This window comes from Lithobates pipiens, unplaced genomic scaffold (assembly GCF_037356315.1).
Source record: "Lithobates pipiens isolate NorthernLeopardFrog02 unplaced genomic scaffold, aLitPip1_a1.2 Scaffold_18, whole genome shotgun sequence".
NCBI classification, from domain to species: domain Eukaryota; kingdom Metazoa; phylum Chordata; class Amphibia; order Anura; family Ranidae; genus Lithobates; species Lithobates pipiens.
In genome coordinates, this window is record NW_027507758.1 from 250091896 (window position 1) to 250114278 (window position 22383).

The window sequence follows — 22383 nt, forward strand, 5'->3', positions numbered from 1 at the left end:
TGGAGCATATGCCCCACTCCGGACAAAAATGAGTTGTGTGGTCTCACGTAAACAAGCCATTACTGACTTATGAAAGCATCAGATCAAACCAATCTCCATTTGATATGATGATTTGGAGGTCAGAGGAGAGATCTGGGGTCTCATAGACCCCAGATCTCTTTATAAAGAGGATCTGTCACAGCCCATGCGATCACAAGGTATGTTTTTCATTGAGTTGATAAAAAATATATATATAGATACAGTGCTAGAAAAATTAAATAAAATAAAAAATGTTTTATAAGCGCTCCATATGTAAATGGCGATCGCAACACACATGTGAGGTATCACTGCAAATGTCACAGCGAGAGCAATGATTCTAGTACCTGGCCTCCTGTGTAACTGTAAACTGGTAACCTGTAAAGGTTTTTAGTGTTGAAAATATATTTATTGAACATTTCAAGTGAAAACAATAATAGACAGTAACCGTCATGAGGCAAATACAAGCAGGAACAGTAACAGGACTACATTTATGAATGGACGGCTAACGACTATCAACCGCAGTCGGTCCCGTCGGAAAGTTTGGAAAACAGGGAAAACAGCCTGTTCCCGATCCACAAGGCCACAGTAGGGAAAAAATACTCATGGGTTACTACATGAGACAACGTGTAATTAGCATTACGAAGAAGACAGAAAGAAAGAGAGAAAAGAAAGGGAAGAGAGGAGCAAAAGAAAGAGGAACAGAGTGATACAGGAAAAAATGAATATCAAGATGAGAGGAGAGGGAAAAGGGGGGGAAGGGGAAGGGATATGGGTAGGGGGGGGGGAAGGGTAGGAGAGAGCCCACAGCGTCCCTATGCATTCAAAATTTGTTCCATTAAGGTGTCAGAGGAAGAGAAGCGGAGCCAGATCGACCATTGAGATATAAACTTGGTGTAAGTGTCATTGTCCAGTGCCAACATCTCCTCCATTCTCATGGTGTCATTCATAATGGATACCCACCGTGACAATGGGGGGGTAGTCGTCGTCTTCCAATAAGCAGGTATCAGCTGCCTAGCAGAGGACATAAAAAAATGAAGCAATCTTTGTCTCTGCGATTTAATAGACCCGGGCAGTATTGAGAGTAATGCAATTTTCGGAGAGATAGGAACTGGAGTATCAGCTAGAAGATTATAACATTCAAAAACCTGTGTCCAGAAGGGGCGGATCCTCTCACAGTCCCACCAGACATGTAGATAGGTTCCGACTGAGGCTTCACAGCGCCAGCAGGTGGCTGGCGTAGACGGGAAGATTTTGTGTAAAGTAGCAGGGTCTCTGTACCATCTGGACAGCAGCTTATAGTTCTTCTCTTGAGAGTAGCAGGAGATGGTCGACTTGTGTGTGAAGTGGAAAGAAGTTTGCTAGTCCGGCACAGAGATGTCTTCACCCAAATCCGCAGACCACAGCCTAGTATAAGGTGGGAGCTGATCATGCGCTAAAGTCTGTAGTAAGTTATATAAGGAGGATAGCAGGTGTTTGGGGGCTTCTGGGAGCGAGCACAATACCTCAAAGTCGGTAAGCTTGCGGTGTATTTGAGAGGAGGAGTGTAGGCGTTTGGCTCACGGCCCTACAGGTGTCCGCATTTACCAATCTCCAGAGTCTGCCAGGTGGACCGGGGTCCCCTGAGAGGGATGTACAAATGTGTGAGCTTGCGGCCACTCCGCACGCCTAAAGGGTCCTAGGGAGGCTGCCCCTGTACTTTGTGGTAAAGCAGGATGGTCAAAGAGGGACGTCAGGGGGCCCGGATCAGAGGAAAGGGTGGTGTTTAGCCCTGTCTTATACCATAATTTCAAGGAGGCCAAGGTCAATGGGGATAAGGATGTCATACTAGAGTAGTCCTGATTGTATCCCCATAGAAGAGCTCGGAGATCCACAGGAGAAAGGTCCTGTTCAACGGCCACCGAGGCCTTGCAAGGAGGACGGGGGAACCATTCTATGATGCGAGTCATATGAGCAGCCGTATGGTAAGTCTCAAAGTCAGGGAGGCCTGTTCCCCCCCATAGTCTTCGGGAGTGTAAGCAGTTTAAATTTAACTCTGGGGAGGCCCCTGTTCCACATGAATCTGATGGCTATCGAACGCAGGGAGATGAAAAATGATTTGGGGACTTGGATGGGGATGGTTTGAAATAAATACAGGAGCTTGGGCAGGATGTCCATCTTTAGGATATTAATCCTTCCGAACCAGGGCAAGGGAGACCCCCCCCCCATTCCTCAAGGTCCTTCCATATACGGTTAAGCAGGGGAATATAGTTCAGGGAAAACAAGTTAGCTAGGTTGGAGGGTATAATAACCCCTAGATAAGAAATCCCCTTGGTCTGCCATTTAAATGAGAAATTGGATTTTAGAAGGGACAGTGTGGAGGGGGTGAGGGATATGTTAAGGGCTTCAGTCTTAGTAATGTTGATCTTGAAGTTACTATGGGTACCAAAACGTTGAAATTCTCTGAGTAGGGATGGTAGGGAGGTGTGCGGATTCTGAAGGTACACAAGGAGGTCATCAGCATACAGGGAAAGTTTGTGATGCGCAGACGGAGTGTGGATACCTAGAATGGAGGGGTTTTGTCGTATGGCACAGGCTAAATGTTCAATAATAATGACAAAGAGGAGGGGGGACAGGGGGCAGCCCTGGCGGGTACCGTTTGCAATGTCAAAGGGGGCTGATGTGGTACCGTTGACTAGGACCGTAGCCGAGGGTCGTGAGTATAGGGACATAACTTTAGAGATGAAGGGAGTTCCGAGGCCAAGTTGTTGTAGAGACAGCTGTAGGAACCTCCAGCTGACCCCATCGAAGGCCTTTTCAGCGTCAAAAGATAAAAGGCAAGCTTTCAGGCCTTTACGTTGGATCAGGGAGATAAGATGTATCGTCTTGGAGGTGTTGTCCCTCGCTTCTCTGCCAGGGACAAAACCCACTTGATCGTTGTGAATAATTTTAGGCAATAAAGGGGACAGACGGGTAGCCAGAACTTTCGCAAATAGCTTAATATCTATGTTGAGCAGGGATATGGGTCGATAGCTGCTGCATTGGGATGGGTCCTTGCCTGGTTTAGGGATAATAGAGATGTTGGCAGATAAAGATTCCTTGGAGGGGAGGTTAAGACTGTCTACCGAATTAAAGGCCTTTGTCAGAAGGGGTGCAAGTTGTGGGGCAAATGTCTTGTAGAACCGGGGTGTAAAGCCGTCAGGACCCGGGCATTTGCCCACTTTAAGGGCTTTGATGGCCTGCAGAAATTCAGAAGTAGTTAGGGGCTCATCTAGGGATGTCACGTCTGCATCATCAATAGTGGGTAGAGCAGTTTCCATAATATAATCCTGTGTGGGGTCGGGAGAGGGGGGGGACCGATCGGAGGGGTTTGCACGCGGGAGGTTATAAAGCTGTGAATAATATTGCCGGAAGGATTCAGATATCCCGGAGGTGTTAAACGTTTTCCTAAGGTCCGATTGGACGATAAAGGGGATAGAATGTCGTGGGGGTCTAGGGTGAATAGTTCTGGCCAGGTGTTTACCACATTTATTCGCCAGGGAGTAGAAGTGATTCCGCGCTTTATCCCGGGCAATGAGGGAGTGCGCGTCTAAGAGCTGTAGCAAGTCTCTGCGGGCGTTGGAAAGCTGGACAAAAACCGTAGGGTCCAGGTCTTTTTTATGAAGGGGTTCAAGGTCCGCTATGGTAGAAAGGAGTTTGCGTATATCATAAGCTCGGGTGTAAAGGTTTTTAAATTGTTGCCTATGGAAATTTATAGGTATTTTAATTTGGCACTGTTGCACGAGCGTACACAATTTTATAAAGCATGACATGTTTGGTATCTAATTACTTGGCGTAACAACACAGTTTATATTTTACCAAACACTTTGCGATTTTGTGCATTAACTACTTGCCCTCCGGAAGATTTACCCTCCTTCAAGACCAGGCCATCTTTTGCTATTCTGCACTGCGTTACTTTAACCGACAATTGCGTGGTCGTGCAACATGTGCATAAATGAAATTCATATCCTTTTTTTCTCACAACATCGCGCTTTCTTCTGGTGGTATTTGATTACCTCTGGGTTTTTTTTTTTTTTTTTTTTTTGTGCTATAAACAAAATAGACAGAAAATTTGGTTAAAAAAAAAAAAACGATATTTTTTACTTTTTGCTATAAAATATATCAAATAAAAAACATTTTAAATCAGATTTCTTCATAAATTTAGGTCAAAATGTATTCTGCTACATGGTTTTGGTAAAGAAAAGTCCCATATTACTATAGTATATTGATTGGTTTGTGCAAAAGTTATAGCATCTACAAACTATGAGATATGTACTGGAATTTATATTTATGTATTTATTTTTATACTAGTTTGGCAGTGGCGATCAACGACTTATAGGGGGACTGCGATATTGCGGCGGCCAATCGGACACTAACTGACACTAATACAGTAATCAGTGCTAAAAATATGGACTGTCACTGTACTAATGACAATGGCTGGGAATGAGTTAAACATCTAGGGCGATCAAAGGGATAAATGTGTGCCTAAGGCCTCATGTACACTCCTGCTGCTAAACGTTTAAAAGCAGTTGGGCATTTTTTTCAACTGCTCCTGAACCCTCCTCGTTTATCTTATCAGTTCATGTACACAGGGTCATTTATAGTCGTTTCGGTAGTTGACTTAAGAGGCTTTTTTTGGAACCCAAATATAATGCGCTCAGAAGCTGTGTTTCGGGGCATTTCAAGTGGCAAAACCGGTAACTCGCTCTTAACCGCGTTTCGATTACAGGCGTTTTGAATTTTTGCTTGTTTAAAAAAAAAAATCTATATATATTTTTTTCATAGTGCTTCTAAAAGCAAACACAGCATGTGGACGTGGCAAAACGGACATTTTAAACTTGGGTTACCCACTTCGCATCCAGGCCAATTCTGACATTTCTCTCCTACATGTAAAATTCATAATTTTTTTGCTAGAAAATTACATAGAACATTATATATGTTTTTTTAGCAAAGACCCTAGAGAATACAATGGCGGTCGTTATTTGCGCAGCAATTTTTCGAACATGTTTTTTTCAGAAAAAAAAACAGTTTCATGCTTTAAAAAAAAAACAGTAAAGTTAGCCGAATTTTTTTGCATCATGTGAAAGAGAAAGATACGCCGAGTAAATAGATACCCAACATGTCACGCTACAAAATTGCACGCGCTCGTGGAATGGCGCCAAACGTTGGTATTTAAAAATCCCCATAGGCGACGCTTTAAATTTTTTTACTGGTTACATGTTTTGGGTTACAGAGGAGGTCTAGGGCTAGAATTATTGCTCTCACTCTAACGTTCGCGGTGATACCTTTACATGTGTGGTTTGAACACCGTTTTCATATGTGGGCGGGACTTACGTATGCGTTCGCTTCTGCGTACAAGCTCACGGGGACAGGGGCGCTTGAAAATTTTTTTTTTTTTTTTTTTTTAGTTTGACACTTAAAAAAAATAAAATAAAATTTCATGACTTTTATTCCTATTACAAGCAATGTAAACATCCCTTGTAATAGGAATATGGCATGATCGGACCTATTTACAGTGAGATATGGGGTCAGTAAGACCCCACATCTCACCTCTAGGCTGGGAAGCCTAAAATAAAAAAACGATCCTGGCTTCCTAGCAAAAGCGGCGCCGTTAATTTGAATGCAGAGGCCAGGCGTGACATCATAACGGTGAGTCGGTACAAGCAGCGGGGGGGGGGGGCGTCCCCTTCCGCCGCCCGTAAGAACGATCAAGCGGGGGAACAGCCGCTATGATCGTTCTTATGGTGAAAATTGGCTGAAAATGCAGATATCTGAATGATGTCTGTAACCTCAGGCATCATTCAGATATTACACCACAAAGCCCACGATGCCATATGACGTAGATTGGGCGCCAAGTGGTTACTTTCTGTCAAGTTAAATCGTTCAGGAGAGGTTGTAAAAACATCCCGTGTACAATAAGCCTTTTACGTGGGTTACTATCTGTCAAGTTAAATCGTTCAGGAGAGTGTAAAAACATCCCATGTACACGAAGCCTAACCAGTGTTTTTGTGTTTACTATGTGATATTTTTACTAAGGGATGTGGTGGATTGTATTCCCTGCTGACAGAATGGAGCTCTGCCTTATTTACTTAGGGGGAGCTCTGTTTTGTGTCAGTGGGTGCTAGAAGACATCTGTTGGCCAGCAGATGCTGATCGGCTTGTGCTTTATCTAAGCACAGCCACGGTGCCAGTGGGGTGTGTCCCCCTACCCAGAAGTGCTGAATCACGTACTAGGTACTGAGTCGGAGCAGGAGAGCCACTCATCCATCATACTTCTACGTGAGTCGGTCAGCAAGCTATTAAAAATTAAAAAGTGTATTTCTCTTATATTCACCGACTGACACAGTTCCTCTCTGTAACAAATGGGTTGTTAGCCTTATCACTAGGAGAATACTAGGCATAGTTGTAACACTCAGAACTCTTAGTTCTGCACAGGGGGGCGGTCCCTCAGGCTACAACCCCCCCACCCTGCAAAGCAGCATCAGTTTTACTTTGCCTAGTAAAGGAGAAGGACCTAGGGACCCATCGGTCCTTTTTTTTTTTTTTTTTTATTTATTTTTTTTTTTTACGCAGAAGCTTGGCTTTTTGTGCAAGATGAATGATCCTGTGATCTACTATCAACAGCCGGCTGGGTGACAGGCTGGATACCCTTATCCTTGTAGTCTCCCCAATCCGTCCATCGAGCGCATGCAGGTCTCAGCTATGGCTCGCCAGGCCACGACATACCATAGCTCCAGAGGTGGTCATGAGCTTTTATGTTCCGGGGCGTACATATGACCGGGCTACTGATGTCTGCATCACAGTATGCCGAGGCCAGTAGCTACTCTGTACCGATCAGGTGTAGATCTACAATGGAATGTCTCTCAGCTTCAGGACTGGTAAGTACAGCTCTCCCTGCCCCGGTGGGGTTGAGCAGCTGGGCATTCCCTGGGAGGTCAATTCGGTGGTTCCTCACCTCCCTTTCTTCTCTCACCTGTCCCTATCTTCCCTCCCCTCCCCCTCACGGGGGGGGGGGGGGGGAATGCTGCATGTGGTACTGAGCGGTGTGTGTGTGTGTAAGATCCCTGAGGGCTCTCACCTGGGATAGGGGACTGGCTGGCTGGTGATGCCTGGATCCTGTTTGTTTTGCTCCTGGGAGGTACCTGTGAGGGTCTGGCTGTGTCTGCGTGGAACTAGCTCACCAACTAGTGCAAGGCCTTAAGTATGTCTGTGATGTGGCCTTGGATACTCTCCCTCTGTTATCCAGGGCTTCAGTGTCAGCTGTGGTGCTGAGGCGCCTAATTTGGCTAAAATGCTGGTCTGCTGACCAGGCATACAAAAAACCCCTACGGATCTTCCCTTCCTTGGCGACCGGCTCTTTGGAGCCTCATTAGATGACATTATTAAAAATGCCACCGGTGGTAAGAGTACCCTACTCCCACAGGCCAGGAAGGCTAAGGAGCCACACCGTAGGCAAGGGCCCTCTTTTTCCACTCCCAAACGGCTTTTTCGTCCGCCTGCAGCTTCGACGAAACATCCCCAGCCCGACAGGATGCCCAAAGATGGTCAAAAACGTCCCTGGAACGGCAAGCCTAACAAACCTGCGAATAAAAGTGGTACCTCATGAAGGTTTGCCCCCACCCATGTCTCGGGTGGGAGGGGTCGATCTTCGGGAGTTTGCAGCCCGGTGGTCCTCTCGGTTATCCGACCAATGGGTCTGCGATCTGATTTCCACAAGATAGAGTTTCTCTCTTGGCCGCCAAACAGATTGTTCCCCTCCAGCATACCCGTATCCCCGGTTCGCCGGGAGGCCCTGTTGGGGCCGGTAAGGGATTTGCTGAATCTGCTATTGAGAGCCAGGTGTTGAGGAACCGGGGTCTGTGATTCCAACTATGTTGAGAGCATGGAAATCTTCTTCTCGGAAGATATACCATCGTACCTGGAAGGCCTACATCTCCATGTGTGAGGAGTAAGGATGGCATCCGTGCTCTTTTTCCATATCTAGGATCCTGCTGTTTCTCCAGCAAGGAGTAGACCAGAGATTGGCATTGAGCACCATCAAAGGGCAAATTTCAGCCTTAGCTGTCTTTTTTTCAATGACCCCTGGCACCGTCCACAGTTACCCCCATGGGATTTGAACCTGGTTTTGTCGGCGATTCAAAAAGTGCCATTTGAAAACATCAAGGAGATTCCCCCGTTGACCCTTTCCCAGAAAGTGGTCTTTCTAGTGACCGTCACATCAGCTAGGAGGGTTTCGGAGCTGGCGGCCTTGCCCTGCAAGTCGCCCTATCTGGTTATCCACAGGGATAAGGTGGTGTTGCGTCCGCAACCCTCTTTGTTTACCAAAAGTGGTCCTGGCTTTTCATATAAATGAGGACATTGTATTAACATCTCTGTGTCCTAAGCCGAAACACCCTGAGGTGGCCCTTCACGCTCTTGACATGGTTAGGGCTCTGAAGGTGTATTTGTCTGCCACGGCTCCTTTTCAGAAGTCAGCCTCACTGTTTGTTTCGTGGCTGGTCCAAAGAAAGGCATAGCGGTCTCGTCGGCCACCATTTCCAGGTGGATCAGGAAGATTGTAGTACAAGCCTACGCCTTGAAGGGGCAGGTGCCCCCCTTTCCGGTCACGGCCCACTCCACAAGGGCAATCGGAATGTCTTGGGCCTTCCGACACCAATCGTCAGTCGCTCAGGTGTGTAAAGCGGCGACCTGGTCGTCTGTCCACACGTTTACCAAGTTCTACAAGACGTCAGTGCATCGGCTGTTGCCTGTTTTGGCCGCAAAGTTTTGCAGGCGGCTGTGTAGTTGCAATTGAATATGCAATGGTTATTTTTTTTTTCCTGTTTTTTCGATTAAAAACGCAGTACTGTTATGTTAATGCACTGTTGGAATTACTTCCGCAGTTTGGTGCGGTCTTGGGGATCCCTCCTGTTGAGGATACCCTGTTTTTTTTTGTGGTGGTTTTTCCATGCACTGCTGTTTTTTTGTGGGTATAGTTTCACTAGTTCCCACTTGCCATGGTGGATGAAGTTTTTATGCTGTTTTTCCCACCCCTCGTTTTGGCACTGCTTGGGGACGTCCCATTTGTTAGAGAGGAGCTGTGTCGGTTGGTGAATATAAGAGAAAATAGGAGTTTTTGTACTCGCCGTAAAATCCTTTTCTCTGTAATTCACTGACCGACACAGCACCCACCCCTCCTTTTATCTTTACGTTATACTGCTTGTTGATGTACTGATGCTGCTTTGCAGGTTGTGGGGATTGTAGCCTGATGGACCGCCCCCCTGGGAGGAACTAAGAGTTCTGAGTGTTATGTTACAACTATGCCTAGCATTCTCCTATTGATAAGGCTAACCCATTTGTTACAGAGAGGAGCTGTGTCGGTCGGTGAATTACAGAGAAAAGGATTTTATGGTGAGTACAAAAAATCCTATTTTTTCTTTCCCAAAAATATTGTGTTTTGAAAACAGCTGCACAAATATTGTGTGACATAAATATACGCAACACCCACCATTTTGTTCTTTAGGTTCTCTGCTTAAAAAATATTTATAATTTTTGGTGGTCTTAAGAGTCGGTTCACACAGCGGGCGATGCGAGGCAACACGACTCGCCTTGCCTCGCTCTCGCAAGTCGCCCCCGTTCTGTACAATGGAACCGTTCTGAGAGGAGCGACTCGAGTCGCTCCGACTCAGAAAAAAGGTTCCTGTACTACTTTTGGGCGACCTCGGGGCGACTTACATTGACTTCTATGCAGAAGTCATCTGCAAGTTGCCGCTGAGGTCGCGGCAGGTCGCGGCGAGGCAAGTCTGAGTCGCCTCGCCTCGCCTGCAGTGTGAACCGGCCCTAAGGGCTGACTTTTAGGAATAGAATGTCAGAATTAGCCTGGACTAAAAGTGGTTAAAAGTAGATTGTGCTACATTTGTTTTAGGTTGGAGATAAGCTAAGGGAGGGGAGTAAATTTTACTTGAGGTTTAGGTCTGCTTTTAAGAGGACCTGTGGCTAGGCTATGGACAATCAAGTACTTACATAATATTAGGAAACAATAAATGAGCTTAAACACAAGCACACGCTGACTTTGAGAATTCAAACTGCACGGAACTCTGTTGAATTCTATAGGGGGTGATGGTGGGCGCAATCTTGTTATTTAATCCAAGGCATTATGAAGAGAATGACAAAGACATTGTTATGCTGAAAAGGCATGGAAAGCTGGGCACATGTACCAATGTCAAAAAGAATACAATGGTGGAAGGGACCTTTTTATGCACCTTTTGAGGGTGACATTGAGGGTAAATCCTCAAACTGCAAGCTTGTGACATGTTTCTAAAAGTGATGTGTGGTATTCAAAAAAGGGTACCAAAAGCTATATAGCCGCCACTGCAAATCCTGTTATTATAGCACAGTATTTTTCATACACAGAATTGTTAGTGCTCTCAAACAGCTTCAACACCCACTGACAATATGGTTGCCATAGATGATCCGACTGTTTTTTACTGAGGAGTGTGGATTATCAATTCCATCAGATTAACCGCTTACCAAATGTATAACTTGCATATATGGCGGTTCTATTGCACAGGATCATGTACCTAGTACTGCACTTCTGGGTCTGGGGCGTGCATGCCCGCTGCTGGCGACCCGCTGTCATTGTGATTATAAACAGGGGGAGCTGATGTGCGGGTACCACACGGACTCAATGTCCGCCGGCACTTGCTGATTATTAAGCAGAGAGCCAGAATGGCAATCTGCCTGTTTAAACAAGGCAGATCGCCATTTTGTTTGTAGGGAAGTCATTGATCCTGTGTCCTTCCCATAGTAAAAGCACCGGCCCCACAGTACACAAGCACTGGCTAGGCACACAGCTAACCCCTGCCCCCCCCCCATTGCCCCTGATGTTAACCCCTTCCCATTATTATCATCATTAGTACAGTGACAGTTAGGACTGGGGAAAGAATCGATTTAAATCTTGAATCGAGTTGAGAGATCAAATTGATTCAAAATTTCAGCAAACCGTTTTTTTTTTTTTTCACCAGGACTAGGCAGAAGTCGTGGCCTCGCCAAAAAACTCCTGCCCCCAGCTCCTCAGGACCGGCGCAGTGTCCATAAAAAAAAAACTTGAATTGCATCGTGAATCGAGCTTTTTTTTAGTTTTTTTAAAGAAATTGCAGATTTTTAGAAAATCGCCCAGTGCATATTTTTAACACTGATCATTGTATTAGTGGCACTGGGCACCCAAAAATGTCAGTGTCTGATTTTTTTTTCCACCGCAAAATCGCAATCCTATAGTTTGTAGACGCTATAACTTTCAATCAATCAATATACGCTTATTGTGACACATTTTTATTATTGGATATGTTTTATAGCAGAAAGTAACGTTTTTTTTTTTTTATTGTCTGTCCTTTTATGTTTATAGTGCAAAAAAAAAAAAAACGCAGGTAATCAAATTGCACTAAAGGAAAGCTCTATTTGTGGAGAAAAAAAAATGACATACATTTTATTTGGGTACAGAGTTGTATGACCGTGCAATTCTCAGTTAAAGTAACACAGTCCGCTATCCCAAAAAATAGCCTGGTTGTAAATTTTCAGGAGGTCAAGTGGTAACGGCAAGGGTAAAAGACTAAGCAGTGCATTATGGGTTGTTTGTTGCCTCAAAAAAGTTTAATGACTTTTCATGCTCTGCAGGACCCTTCCCCCATGTGAATGAACCCACGTGCTTTGACACATCCACAATTTTTAGAACCTCTTTTAATCTATAACAAAAATATTTTCAGTTCACATTTTCAATATTTCTTATTCATGACTTGTTGCATAAACATTTTAGTTATGTGAAAAACTTTTTACTGGTTACTTCCTCTTTTGGTTTTTACATGGTTTCTTGGAACTGTGTCAGCATACATCTTATTATCAGATTTAAATATTCACATACTTACCCATGGGACTAAATGTTTTAAAGCTAAAAAAATACTGAGATATTTCTATTTATGCTGCGATACTCACCCGATACAGGGGCTTTTGGAGGGACTGAATGCTTTAAAGGAACAGGATCCTTTTTTTTTTTTTTTTTTTTTTTTAAGGGTAACAAACGCTCAAGTGATTTGGTAATGGGTCACAAGCGAGGTTTTACCGTCCTTCAAATTGCAAATGTTAATGAGTTCTTACTGTCCTGAACTCCCTATAAGGCTGCTTTCACTGATGCGCTGCCATTTACCCACCCCACGGGTACAGTGCGGTGCACCTGTGGCTTTCCTGCGGATTAGCTGCACTGAACCATAGACTTCTATTACATCTTGCAGGTGTGGTGCACTTTCTGAAAGCACACCAAAACTCCTGCATTCAGAAAATGCACTAAATCCACAGGATATAGTAGAAGTCTATGGCTCAGTGCAGCTAAACGACAGGAAAGTCGCAGCTTCCACCGCACCTGCAAATCAATGTGAAAGCAGCCTAATAACACTTTTTTTATAAGTTCTAATATGCCCATTGCAAAAGTGTAGCTTATGACACTGACCTTTTTCCTCTTCCAGCTTCTGCTTTTGGATGCTAGTAAGACCCCAGGCGAAGTGCACTTGGTATCACTGCCTGGGACAATTGTTGGTGCGACAGAGGAAGCATCGGCTTATGCGGCTCCTGCAATCTCAACACCTGCCTTTCTCCTCAGCAGCCGGCACTGGGTCCCTGTACTCTGATGCTCTGGGATGGCAGGTTAGCAACCTGTTAATTGAGATCTGAGCTTGCCTATCCATCATCTCAGAGCATGGGTATGCACCTCCTTGGTTTGAGGTCGTGGGCCACAGGTTTAGCATTCCTGCCATATGCCATACGCTTATATGCGGGAAGCCAGGGTGATATTTGTTAAAGTTGTGCTATTGCTTTTCATTTCACAAAGCAGGACACGTGTAGGCAGTTGGTGTCTGATAGGGTAGACTGTGTAGACAAGACAATACAATGAGGGTGGTTTCTCTTTCCGTATTGAAGTCATCAGTGTCAAACAGAGATGGGTGTAGCCAAAGATGCTACCTTGCCGTGAGGTTAGATTCTGCCCTAATTTGCTGATGGAAAACAGCAGTGAAATATGGTAATTCCACTCTTAAAGGGGTTGTAAACCCTCATGGTTTTTCTCCTCTTGTCATGTACCAGTGCCCCTTTTATACTTACCTGAACCCTGTCTTTCTACGGCCAGGAACGAGCACACCAGCTCTAGCTGGTGTCTCATGTCCTGATTGGATAGATTGAAAGCAGAGCAGCCATTGGCTCCTGCTGATGTCGATCAAATCCAATGATGCGTGTGCCGTGGGGGGTGGGGCAGAGTCCGGCTTTCTGTGTCTATGGGCACAAAATCTGGACTCTGGAGCACGCCCGCATGGTTCTAAGGAAAGCGTTTCTCCTAGGTGGTTTTCTGATGTGGAAAGGAGCCAGGAGCGCCTTTTTTTTGGACCCCAGAAGAGGAGGATCAGGGCCACTCTGTGCAAAACAAACTGCACAGTGGAGGTAAGGATATAAACAAAAAAGTCAGTGCTACTACCCATACATCACATAGCAGAGCTCCCAGGTGCTCAATCCACAGTCGTTGGCTGAGTAGGGAAATGAGGAAAAGGTGATCCGCACTCTAGTGATTGCTCTTAAAAAATGTAGTATTTATTAACAAGCCACATTGACCAAACACAAATAAGTAAGGTTGACGCTTTTCAGCCTATAAGGCCTTAGTCATAACCACCATTTCCCTACTCAGCCAACGACAGTGGAGGTAAGTATGACATGTTATTTAAAAAAAAAAAAAAAACACGAGGGTTTAGTAACTCTTTAACCACTTGACAACTGGCCACTTAAACCCCCTTTCAGTTTTCGGTGCTCTCACACTTTGAATGACAATTACTCGGTCATGCAACACTGTACCCAAATTAATTTTTTGTCTTTTTTTTCATACACATAGAGCTTTCTTTTGGTGGTATTTGATCACCTCTGGGTTTTTTTTATATTTTGTGCTATAAATGAAAAAAGAAAGAGAACATTAAAAAAAAAACATTTTTCTTTGTTTCTGTAATAAAATTTTGCAAATTATAAATTTTTCTTCATAAATTTTGCCCACAATTTATACTGCTACATATCTTTGATAAACATAACCCAAATTAGTGGATATTATTTGGTCTTTGTCAAAGTTAGAGAGTCTACAAGCTATGGTGCAAATCATAAAAAAAAATTTGCGACCCGAACAAGCAAGGAAAGTACAAATACCCCCGAATTACCCCTTTTAGACTGTAGACATTCCAAGGTATTTAGTAAGAGGCATGGTGAGGTTTTTGATGTTGTCATTTTTTTCCCACAATTCTTTGCAAAACAAAGATTTTTTTTCCACAAAATTGTCATTGTAATAGGTTATTTCTCTCACATGACGTGTATACCACAAATGACACCCCAAAATAAATTCTGCTACTCCTCTTAAGTATGGCAATACCATATGTGTGGGACTTTTCCACAGCCTGGCCACATAGAGAGGCCCAACATGCAGGGAGCGCCGTCAGGTGTTCTAGGAGCATAAATTACACATCTAACTAGTTGACTACCTATTACAATTTTGAAGGCCATGGAGCACCAGGACAATGACATGTGACACTGATATGTGGCACTGATGACACGTGGCACTGATGACAGATGGCACTTATACGTGGCACTGATGACAGGTGGCACTAATAGGTGGCACTGATGACACGTGACACTGATGACAGATGGCACTGATATGTGGCATTGATGACATGTGACACTGATAACAGATGGCACGTGGCACTGACAGATGGCACTAATATGTGGCACTGATGACACGTTACACTTTTCCGTTTTTTTTTTTTCACTCTCGCTTCAGCGTTCGTCTCTCCCTCCTCACACACTGTCTCTTTGATCATATGAGATCATCTCTCATTGGACACGCCGATCGCGCTGTAAACGGCTGCTGTGATTGGCCATTTACAGCGATCTGTGACTGGCTGTGTCCAAGGGACACGGCCAGCACAGAATTTCCCCGATGCGCGGAACTAAACAGGAGGACGTCCGGGACGGCCTCCCGGCAGTTGCGTCCGTGCTGCAGCCGTCTTTTGGCTATAGCGCAAACGCCCAGTGGTTAAGCTGGGTATTGCGAGCTGAACAAAATAAACTAGCAGATTCTTCTATGCATTCTTCTATGCACACTGTTGAGGCGGATGATGGAATTCTCTCAGCCAGGACATTGTACAGTATTCTGACAGCAGCTAATGCTGCTAAACACACTGATTAGCAGCTGATGCTGCTGTCAATATAGTGATCAGGAGCTGCATCCTCTGATCAACAGCATGTCCATTCAATAGCAGTCGATCTAATGATGAACTTCTGTTGAACAGGGTAGGTTACATCAAAAAAAATTCATTTGATCCATCTATGCCCATCTGCGCAGCTTTCCTTGATGAGATATGTGCTTTCATCACAGCATAAGCTGTTTACCATATTAAATTGTTATTTTGCCATACACAAACAACGTCCGCACTGTACCATAGTACAATACCATGGTACTTTTGATACAGTCTTCCTGTCTCTCCTCGTGTTACTAAACTTTTCTGAAAACATTGTTTACACTTAAGGCTGCTTTCCAACGAATGCGTTCTTGCTGTGTTTTTAAAAGGCAAAAATGCAGCAAAAACACATCGGCATGAAAGCAGCCTAAAATGCAATCCATTTAATCCTGTGGGACTCTTCACACCATTGTGCTGCAGGTGCTGTGCATTTTTCCTGCCTGCTGCATCTTTGCATGATTGCATTTTTTTGGTGTGTTTTTTTGTCACAAGTCCATGTTTCACGGTTGCACGGCACCCAGAAAACACACTTTAAATGCGGAAAAATGAAAATGTGTTTTTTCCACAGAGCAATATGAAAGCAACCAAAGTATTATAATGCACTCCCAAAACCAAATACAGTAAATAATGACACATTAAAACATAGACACAGACATTACTAATAAGGATTTGTTGTGTTCTTTTCTTTCTCTTTCTCCACAGTTCCAGAACCTTTCAACTTGACGGTTAATTCATATAATTTCAATACAACTTTGCACTGGGACTACAATAGAATGGAAATGAAGCCTTATTTTTGTGTGGAAATATTAGAACTTGTGTAAGTATTGTTCATTATCTATTATATAATTGTGTTTTTACTGCAGAATAAAGATGTCCAAAGACCTTAGGAGACCTATTATTGATTAAAATAATTTCACCTATAAAAATGAACAGGCATTACTGGCTGACCAACGTTGGCTTGGTTGGATTTTTTTCTAGTTGATTACAACTGTTCAGTAGTTACTGCAGTAATTATCTTTCCTGGGAACAATGCTGGTGAATGTGCCATTCTGTTCTGGCCATGCAATATATGGAGCAAATTCTTTCCTATAACCATGGGTTGCAGGAAAGACATTTTCTTGATTCCCCTATCACACAGACACTGTTGATGTGGGAATCCCTCCTGCCAAGCCATTGCCTGCTCCCAGCACGAGGAAGAGGGAGCTGCCCCCCCTGGGAGAAGACAGAGATTATTGCTAGCGGCTATAGCAGGTAAGACCCGGCATGCTGTTGTACCCAAGTTGATCGATCAACTTTCTACATTCAGCCTGCCAATTAACGGTTCGGAACTCACCGTTTCAGCAGGAAACAGTCGAGATTCGAGCCATGTATGGCCTGCCTAAAGGTCTAGGTCCTTGGCCATGTGATATCTACTGAAAGGCAAAAGTATATGTAAACAGTAAACTTCTGTTTTTGCTCCCTTTATTGTCCATAGTGGCAAATGCATTTGTCTCTATTGCCATCCACCCAAACCTTCATGATCTTTTAACCACTTAAGGTATACCCTATAGCAATTTTATTGCTACAGTGTGGCACCTATACATGATCTGACTTTCCCTGTAGGCACCGCCGGCTCGTTTCCGCTGTGATTACACACATTGGAAGCTGATTGGCGGATGCACGGTACTCGATGTCCTCCAGCACCCATTGTTAGGCAGAGACAGAGCAGCGATCTGCCTTGTTTACATGTTGCCTTTGTTCTGACAGGAGGGGAGGGATGTCATTTTTGTCCTTGCCAAGCAGTAAAAGCACCTAGCACAGTAAAGTAAAATACAGGCTAGGCACACAGTTAACCCTTTGATCGCCCTGATGTTAAAGCGGTTGTATACTGTTTTTTCTTTTTTTCTTTTTTTTACTTTTACCTACAGGTAAGCCTATAATAAGGCTTACCTGTAGGTAAAAAATAATTTCTCTTATATTCACCGACCAGCACAGCTCCTCTCTGTAACTAAATGGGTTGTATAGCCTGCCATTAGGATAAACTAGGCAAAATTGTTACACAATACACAGAACTTTAATCCCGCCCCATGGGGGCGGGCCCCGTGCTATCAACCCTTCCCACTGCTCCTAGCAGCTTCAGTTTTTATTTTTCTTAGCAAGGAGAATGACCTAGGAAACCCTGCGAGCCTCTCGGTCCATGTTTTTGCTGCTTTTTGCGCAAGATGAGAGATCCTCTTCCATCAACTGCCGGCTGGGTGACAGGCTGGTTAATGAAATCCTTGTAGTCTCCCCAATCCGGCCATCAAGCGTGAGCAGGCCGCAGCTACAGCTCGGCGGGCCACGACATACCTCAAGCTCTAGAGGGGGTCGGTGAGCTTCAATGCTCCGGGGTATACATATGACCGGGCTACTGATGTCTGGATCACAGTATACCGGGCCAGTAACTTTCCCTGTAACTGCGCAGGAGTTGGCTACCACGGAATGTCTCCCAGCTCTTCAGGACTGGTAAGTATGGCTCTCCCTGCTTTGGTGGGGGGAGCAGCTGGGAATTCCCTGGGGGGTCGATTCGGGGGCCACCTCACCTCCTTATCTTTTCTCCCATGTCCCTATCACCCCTCCTTCCCCCCTCTGAGGGGGGTGTCTGCATGCGCTGCGGGCGGTGTATGTGTGTGGGTCGCTGTTTCTCACCTGTGGGGCTCTGTGCGGTTGCTGATCAGTCCTGGTCCAGGTCTGGGGGTCCAAAGAAGGCAGTTTTTGTGTAGGATTTCTGTGTCATCAGGCAGTTCGTTTTTATTTTTTGCTCTTTTCACCTCATGGCGCCGTTCTGGCAGCCATCTTGGATTTGGGAAAGCTATAGATTCCCCTGGGGGAGCTTCAGCAGCCATTTTCCCTGGGATTCCTATGGATTACATTGGCAGCCATTTTGTGAAAGCTAAAATGCTTTCTTCACCGCTGACCCCTTGTGATAGCTTGCAATGTGCTTTCTCTTGTCACTTCCTGTATTCCCTGTGTGTGAGGGACACTGGATTGCTTTGTGTGGAACGCTGAAGCTGTTCTGCAGACCGTTGCACCGCTGTTAGAGCTGCTGCTGCTGCTGACACAGTTTTTTCTTCTCTCTGCATGGGAACCTCCTAGGGACTACAGGCACTGTTATTGGCATTCACAGAACGCCCCAGGGTGGTAAGTCTAGCGCTAAGCACCCATCCACCCCTCCACCCCCCCACGCGGCGGCAGCAGGAGGGTGGGACCTTCACTATCCTAAGTCCCCTTGCAGGTGGCAGACAGGATAGGGTCAGCATGGCTTCAGAAACTGGTGTTTCTTCCCCCGAAATCCAGGTTATAGCAACCGGGTCACCTGCGGTTAGTGTGGTGCGCAATGGACACCCTGACAGTGTTCCTGGACTCCTATGTTGCTAAGATAGAGGCGGCATGTGGCAGGAAAGGTGCACATAAGAGGCCCCTGCCCCCTCCGTCCTCTGGGGAAAGCTCTGATGCAGACTCGGGCCCTGCTGCGGCTGGAGACCCCTGCTCTGACCTATCAGATGTGGCTGACCAGGACCGTTCAAACAGTGAGGATGATTCCCTGTCCGGGTCCGGGCACCACAAGGTGCTTGTTGGAGCACTTATCACAGCTGTGCGTGATACCCTGAAAATTCAGGAGCCAGCGGATTCCTCTGCTGATGTACCGGTCCCTTTTGGGTCCCACAAGCCAGCACGTTCACCTAAGGTGTTCCCGTATTTGACTTATTTTGACAAATTAATCTACAGGGAATGGGGTCGCCCGCAACGGACCTTTTCGGTCCCCAAAAACTTGGCGGTGCGCTACCCCTTTGAGGAAAGCCTTCTCAAAAAGTGGTCGGCTCCTCCGGTCGTGGCCCCCCCCCCCCCCGGTATCTATGTTAAATAAAGTAACCACGATCCCGGTTGAGGGAACTCCTACATTCAAGGATCTAACGGACAGGAAGGCCGAAGCAGTGGCTCGTTCCTTGTTTACGGTTCTGGGGTCAGCCGTGCGACCTGTACTGGCATCCGCACTGGTGTCGCAGACACTGACTGAGTGGGCAAAACGTTTGCACCGCGAATTGGGAGAGCAGAATGCCTCCCCTGTCTGCGTGGAGTTAGCAGACCAACTAGTGCATGGTCTTAAGTACGTTTGTGACGCGGCCCTGGATACTCTCCCTCTGTTAACCAGGGCCTCAGTGTCAGCTGTGGTGCTGACGCGCCTTATTTGGCTGAAATGTTGGTCCGCTGACCAGGCATCCAAGAAAGCCTTCGGAGCCTCGTTGGATGACATTATTAAAAATGCCACGAGTGGTAAGAGTACACTACTCCCACAGGCCAGGAAGGCTAAGGAGCCCACAGGCAAGGGCCCTCCTTTTCCGCTCACAATTGGTTTTTTTGTCCACCCGGTGCTTCGGTAAAACGACCCCAGCCTGTCGGGACGCCCATGGATGGTCAGAAGCGTCCCTGGAACAAAAGTGCTACTGCATGAAGGTCTGCCCCCACCCACATCTCGGATGGGGGGTCGCCTTCGGGAGTTTGCAGCCTGTTGGACCTCCCGGTTATCCGACCAATGGGTCTGCGACCTGATTTCTACAGGCTACAAGATAGAGTTTCTCTTGCCCGCCAAACAGATTCTTCCCCCTCCAGCATACCCGTGTCCCCAGTTCACCGGGAGGCCCTGTTGGGGCAGTGAGGGACTTGCTGAATCGGGGGGTTAATCGTACCAGTTCAGGAATCGGAACGCTTCCAGGGGTTCTACTCCAATCTGTTTGTGGTTCCCAAGAGGAAGGGGTACGTCCAATCTTGGACTTGAAAGCCCTCAATCACTTTGTAAAAGTGCAGAGGTTCAGAATGGAATCAGTTCACTCAGTAGTTGCTGCACTCCATCAAGGGGACTTCCTGGCTTCCTTGGACATTCAGGATGCCTACTTGCACATACCATACCCATATGCCTTGCGCATCAAAAGTTTCTGTGTTTGGCAGTCGGGGAAGCCCATTACCAGTTTTTGGCTCATCCCTTTGGCCTTGCATCAGCCCCCCGAGTCTTTACCAAAGTACTGGCTCCAGTGTTGGCGTTGTTGAGACAACACGGGATCGCGATCGTGGGGTACCTAGACGATCTTCTCCTGAGAGCTTCTTCCGCCTCAGAGTTAGAGGAGGATGTGGCGATCACCTTGCGGACCCTGCAAGCGTTTGGGTGGCTGTTGAACCTAAAGAAGTTGGTGGTGGTACCGACTCAGCATCTGGAGTACCTGGGGCTACTATTGGACTCCAGGGAAGCGAGGGTTTTTCTCCCCTCAGACAAATTGCTGACTCTCAGATCTGCGGTCAAACTGTTGTTAAACCGCAAGTGGTCATCACTCCACTTTTGCCTTATGCCCAGTTCCACACCAGAGTCCTGCAGAAGGAGATTTTGACGAAATGGGACAAATCTCCGTTGTCCCTGGATCGGCAGATCCAGGTGAGCCAGCCAGTCAAGGACTCCCTGATCCCTGATCTGGTGGTTGAGGTCCCCGGTGATTCAGGCCGGAAAATCATTCCTTCCTCTAAAATGGACGGTGGTCACCACGGACGCCAGTCTGTCCGGCTTGGGTGGAGTGATGGTGATTTAGTCGGCTCAGGGCCTCTAGACGACGGAGGAATCCAAGTTGCCGATCAATCTGCTCGAATTGAGAGCGATCAGGCTGTGCCTCCACACATGGTCGGCGTGTCTTCGAGGGTGCCCGACCAGGATACAGTCAGATAATGCCACGGCTGTGGCATACATAAATTACCAAGGGGGAACAAGAAGTTCAGCCGCTGCTCGGGAGGTCGCTCACATACTTCGGTGGGCAGAGCAACACGTTCTGGCCCTGATGGCCATTTACATCCCGGGGGTGGAAAATTGGCAGACGGATTATCTGAGTCGTCAGATGCTGGATCCAGGACAATGGACATTGCATCCGAAGATATTCAGGCGGCTGTGCCTGAAATGGGGCACACCAGATGTGGATTTATTGGCCTCCCGGCTCAATCCGAAGGTGCCAAGATTCGTGTCCAGGACAAGAGATCCATGGGCAGACGCGTCAGATGCGCTGGTGGCTCCGTGGGATCAGTACCAGCTGATCTACGCCTTTCCTCCGCTGAATCTGTTGCCACTTCTGCTTCTGGGGATTCCAGTAATCCTCAGCGGGCCTGATACGCAGACCTGGTGCACCTGGTGGCAGATGCTCCCTGGCGACGGCCATTGAGAGAGGACCTCCTATCTCAAAGTCCAATCCTTCACCCTGCTTTAACGGCCTGGCTATTGAAAGCCAGGTATTGAGGAACAGGGGTCTGTCGGACTCGGTGATTCCAATTATGCTGAGGGCTCGGAAATCTTCTTCCAGGAAGACTACTTGGAAGGCCTACATCTCCATGTGTGAGGAGAAAGGGTGGCATCCGCGCTCCTTCTCTATATCCAGGATCCTGCTGTTTCTTCAGCAAGGTGTAGACCAGAGGTTGGCGTTGAGCACCATCAAGGGGCAGATTTCAGCTCTGGCTGTCTTTTTTTCAAAGACCCTGGTGTCTCACTCATTAGTGAGTACCTTTGTGCAGGGGGTGTGACATGTAGTCCCTCTGGTGCGTCCTCCGTTACCTCCGTGGGATTTGAACCTGGTGTTGTCGGCGCTTCAGAAGCCGCCGTTTGAGAATATCAGGGAGATTCCTCTGCTGACCCTTTCACAGAAGGTGGTCTTTCTGGTGGCCATCACATCGGCCAGGACGGTTTCGGAACTGGCGGGCTTGTCCTGCAAGTCGCCTTATCTGGTCATCCACAGGGATAAGGTGGTGTTGCGCCCGCAACCGTCCTTTGTACCTAAGGTGGTCTCGGCTTTTCATATCAATGAGGACATTGTATGGCCATCATTGTGTCCTAAGCCGAAGCACCCCCAAGGAGGTGGCCCTTCACGCTCTGGATGTGGTTAGGGCTCTGAAGGTGTACTTGTCTGCCACAGCTTCCTTTCAGAAGTCAGACTCACTGTTTGTTTCGGTGGCTGGTCCTAAGAAGGGCATGGCGGTCTCGTCGGCCACCATTTCCAGGTGGTTTAGACAGATTGTAGTC

The 22383-nt window shown here is 46.5% G+C and overlaps 1 long non-coding RNA gene across 1 annotated transcript in view; it reads left to right on the forward strand.

Annotated features, from left to right (window-relative positions):
• The window catches only part of LOC143987771 (uncharacterized), a 58209-nt gene that overhangs the window by 24670 nt on the left and 11156 nt on the right, over positions 1-22383 (forward strand). The window contains exon 2 of the long non-coding RNA XR_013276699.1: positions 16023-16137. This is a non-coding gene — a long non-coding RNA (uncharacterized LOC143987771). The remainder of the gene's footprint in view (positions 1-16022; positions 16138-22383) is intronic.